The sequence below is a fragment of the Dendroctonus ponderosae genome, unplaced genomic scaffold (assembly GCF_020466585.1).
Source record: "Dendroctonus ponderosae isolate FM_Combo_2020 unplaced genomic scaffold, Dpon_F_20191213v2 Dpon_F_20191213_1, whole genome shotgun sequence".
Classification (NCBI taxonomy): Eukaryota; Metazoa; Arthropoda; class Insecta; order Coleoptera; family Curculionidae; genus Dendroctonus; species Dendroctonus ponderosae.
Window position 1 is genome coordinate 44,931,115 of NW_026017110.1, and position 4,498 is coordinate 44,935,612.

Consider the following 4,498-nt stretch of genomic DNA (forward strand, 5'->3'; position numbering starts at 1 on the left):
TATTAAAACCCAAAAAAATTCTAAGGTTTTAACTTGTTCCAGACTGTTGCAGCTAGCGCCCTCTATGAATTACAAGCTAGATAATAGGAAATTTAGATTTGCCTATCTAAAAAAACCCAAACACAGATTTTTGTGGTACTACTAAGTCTGGTGGAAAATCTATTGAAAAAATATGAAATTATGCAGCAATTAAAGCAAAGATGTAGTGAGACTGTTATTCTCGTGTTACCAAAAGCTACAGTTTCTGATATTATCTGCATATAGGATTGTTACTTCAAATGATGTAAAAAACTACAACACTTCGGCTACTCAGTTCACCGAATAAGAAAAAAATTATCTTCCCGAAAAACAGAAAATATTACAGAGGAATCTTATAGGTACAGGAATTCTAGAAAGGTTAACAAATAGCGAAGTGTACATACTGAGGTACCGTCCCTATCTACATTATAGACACACAAGACACCTCCACATCCCCACCAATATAGAAATGTCTCCAACGATTAATGTGCTCCTACTGTGGTGAGACATAACAATCTCTCCATAGGTAATAAAATAAACACCAGAAAATATATTTTATTAGTCATATGGTATCTTATATCATCTTAGCAAGACCTTAAGATCAATATCTTACGTATCTCACGTTCAAAATACTTAAGAAGGCGAATATTCCCAAGGTGGTTTCTTTTATATCAAAGTCACATATCTGCGATGGGAATGACTACATTTGCGGTCAAGGCACGGTCGCCACCTGAAACAATTACGAAAATCGTTAAAGAAAATTATATGTGAATAAAGTAAATCAAAGAGGTAATCAATGTTATGTCGCTTATTCGCACCTTGTCTGACTGTAAATACTATAAATATTGCCAGAACCAAGGGCTGAGCGAATATCAAGTACGATCTATGCATGTCATTAGCGGTCTTTCAAAACGGTCATTTGATTTTCATTGAAATTTTTTAAATGATTTTCTTAAACTCAAAGACGCATATTTCTTGTTTAATAGCATACCACTTATTTAAACATCTCCCTCTATATATACAGAAGATAACCTTATTTATAACTCTCCTGGTAAATTTAGAAGAAAACGCTTGAATACTTCTACTTTCATTTTTAAGGGAACATCTTGCTGACGATCATCACATTATACAAAAACCCTGAACCCAGGGAAATACCCTGTATCCTTGTATTATACATATCGTGTCGTTTCATAAACAAGATACTAGGTCAAACAATGGATTTTCAAACGGAAACCTACTAGTCTTATGTCATTCTTTTATCCTGTCAGAAGTTTGAAGTAAGTTTGGTATAGGAAGTATCAGTGTGGGTTTAAACTTGTTTTTAACTTTCCTTTTACAGTTTTCATTATAGTGAAATTGTCCATTCGCCAAAGTTTACAAATAATTAAAATTTATTTCGAAAGCTGAAGCTCTGCCCGAGTTATGGTGGGTTTATACAAGAGAATAAGGAATAACGCTTATCGATTAAGGCGTATCTTAAAAGTTTGTTGCGCATCAGTCCATAGAGATGTTTATAAACCGATGCTTAATAAATAAGGCTGAAGAAAGTTGACAACTTTTAACTTTTGATAACGAAATTGAATTCCCACAAACAAAATAAAATCAAAATAAACCTATTACAAACTTGTTTATTCCATTTATTCCCGGACTTTCCAATCAAATTAAACGAGTAGGTAAAAAATGTAATATTAGGCCTATCTTCAAAAGTAAAAATACAATTAGAAGCAAAATTTCTGTAACAAAACCTCATAAAAAAAATTAATTTATAAAATTCCTTGCGAATGCAATAAATTTTATATAGAAGAAACTTTAAGACCATTACACAAAAGAATCAAAGAACACCAATGATACATAAAAAACAGAGAATATAATAGGTCGCATATTTGTCAACATGCATTTGATAATTGCCACAAAATTCAATGGAATAATTTTAACAAACAACCATCTACAAAAAAAACGTAAAATTAAAGAAAGCGCACTAATTTTACTAAATCTAAATAATTCTGCTGCTTCATGTTCATGGTTACCTATGCTAAAATCTAAAGTAGACCAGAGAATCATACACTTAAATTATTAATTAACATTACCTTTATTAGTTTAAACAACGAGATTAAGTCAAAGTCTCACATAACTGTCAATTTGCACAGACGAATTATCACAGCGAATTTTTACATACTGTATTATCCTATTATTGTTACACAATTTACTAACATATTCTTTTTTAGGTTTAATTTAGGTTCTTTTGATAACGATAGCAGAAAATAGCTATCAAAACGTCAAGGTAATTTTTCAAATTTATTTCTTTACTTATTGGAATTTTCTGTTACAGCCTAAGTGTGTCGCAGGATACCCTCTATTAATTATACTCCAAATTTTAAATATATTTCAATTCTAATATCCAATACCACTTTTTTATATTTTTAATAAGTTTAACCATTTTTTGATATATAGTGAAAGCTCTACTTGCGGACAGCTCTAATAAGCGGATATCTCTCTTAACCGGACATTTTTCTTTGAACCGAATTTCGTCATATGGTTTTCAATGTAAAACACTTTCTTATAAGCGGACATTCTATTAAACGGACGCGGGCATGATATTATGATCATACGGAGTAGAAAGGCTCTTACAAGCCGACACGAACCTGTAAAACGCGGATGACGAATAAAACCATTATTATAAATAAGCGATTTTCAATCGGGGAATTATTTGACATATTCCGTAATTCCCCGTTTAAGATGTTTTGACTTGACTTACTTTATTCGTCGAGGATAGTAATAGAGGTGAAAAGGAGGATTTATAAGTCATAGAAAAATCAGCTCGACCTCGTGCTTTGAAAAATATTGCCATCCAAGATTTGCCAACAATTTGGACAATAAAAGAAGAAAGCGTGGATGACTCAAGATATTATGTCATAATGATTGTTTCAGTTCAATAGAAAAATGGGGATTCAGAAAAGAAGTGTTCTTATTTCTAGATAACGCAGAATCACCCCACCCACGTGTGGTGAAACTGAAAAATATCAAAGTTATATTTTTGCCCCCAAACACCACTTCCATATGTCAGCACTGAACCAAGGCATCATTAAAAACTTCAAATTTTTTATTTTTTATAGAGATCTTATTCTAAAACATGTGTTAATTTAAATTAACTCTTCCAAGTCTGTGTCTTAGGTGTCAAAGCCCATTAGAGGCTTTATATTTCATAAAGACGGCATGAAATAAGTAAATTCTGCAACAGTCAAGAATTGCTTTACAAAAGCTGGATTCAAGAAGACAGAAGGAGAAATTCCACAAGATTCTAATCCAGAAGATGAGCTGCCTTTGTCATTATTAGCTGGAACAATGCGTCATGCAAAATCCTTAGGTACAAGTGATCAAGTGATACAAGCACAAGGATTTATAAACATGGACCATTCCAAAACTGAACTTTCTATGAGTAGTGATGATGACGAATCAGAAGAAACGTTGGCAATTGTACGCGATGCTTCACTCATAAAATCGTATGATGATGATGCCTTAAATGCAATTTCCCTTTGAAAAAATATTTTCAAGCGATGACTTTATTGCGTTTCAATATCTTAAAAACCTTGAAACCCATTTTCAGCATGGGATTATTCAACAAAGATTTCAAAAAACGGGCCAAACTAGTATTTTAGAATATGTTAATAAACCGACACAATAAGTTTCTATGTTGGAAAATGTTATAAAACATGTATAGACAATAAAAAAGCTGAAAATAAGGGTGGACACCTCCCATAACCGGACATTTTTTGTGGAACCGTGACTGCCCGCGTATCGGAGCTTTCACTGTATTTGAAATTTTATGTTAAAAGTGCAACCACTCGAACAATTATTCGTTTTCCCTGTAAGGGAATATGTTCTACTTAATTTCAGTCGTTCTTATTGTTGAAAAGGACAAAAAACTTTACCGAAATTTCGACAAAATTATTAAAACTATTAAAACATAGTCTAAAAACAGTTTCAAAATGCTGTTGACAAAACCGCCCAAAATGTTTTTTTTTTTTTATGTAAATTTTCATTTTTTATAATTTTATCTTATTCCGTATTGAAAATAAGGGTAAGCTTGTTTGGCCAGGCGAATTACGACGAAATCTTTCAAATATGGTTTTCACGTGACGTAACTTAGATAACTATTGGAATCGCTCGGGAATAGTATACCAATTGAAAATATCGAGGTGCGCCAGCTTGAAAAGTTGTGCTTTTTGCATAACAACGAAAAAGTGAAAAAAAATTAGAAAATCGCGATTTTGCTCAGAAACAATCGCATATAATTCGGTAACTATGCATTTTAGCAAAACAATGTATACTAATAATTTTTTTTACTTCTTTTTTATATTATAAAAGACAGAATTTCCTCGCGTCTTTTATTACAGATTGATAAATAGTGCTCCTATTTAGCAATAAGAACGAATTATTTATCAAAAAGTAATCAAGAACTATTACCTAGAGGGTATCCTGC

At 32.0% G+C, this 4,498-nt stretch overlaps 1 long non-coding RNA gene across 1 annotated transcript in view; it reads right to left on the bottom strand.

Annotated features, from left to right (window-relative positions):
• Positions 1–557: 557 nt before the first annotated feature.
• The window catches only part of LOC109541410, a 5,097-nt gene continuing 1,156 nt past the window's right edge, over positions 558–4,498 (bottom strand). Inside the window, exon 2 of the long non-coding RNA XR_002172323.2 lies at positions 558–748. This is a non-coding gene — a long non-coding RNA (uncharacterized LOC109541410). The remainder of the gene's footprint in view (positions 749–4,498) is intronic.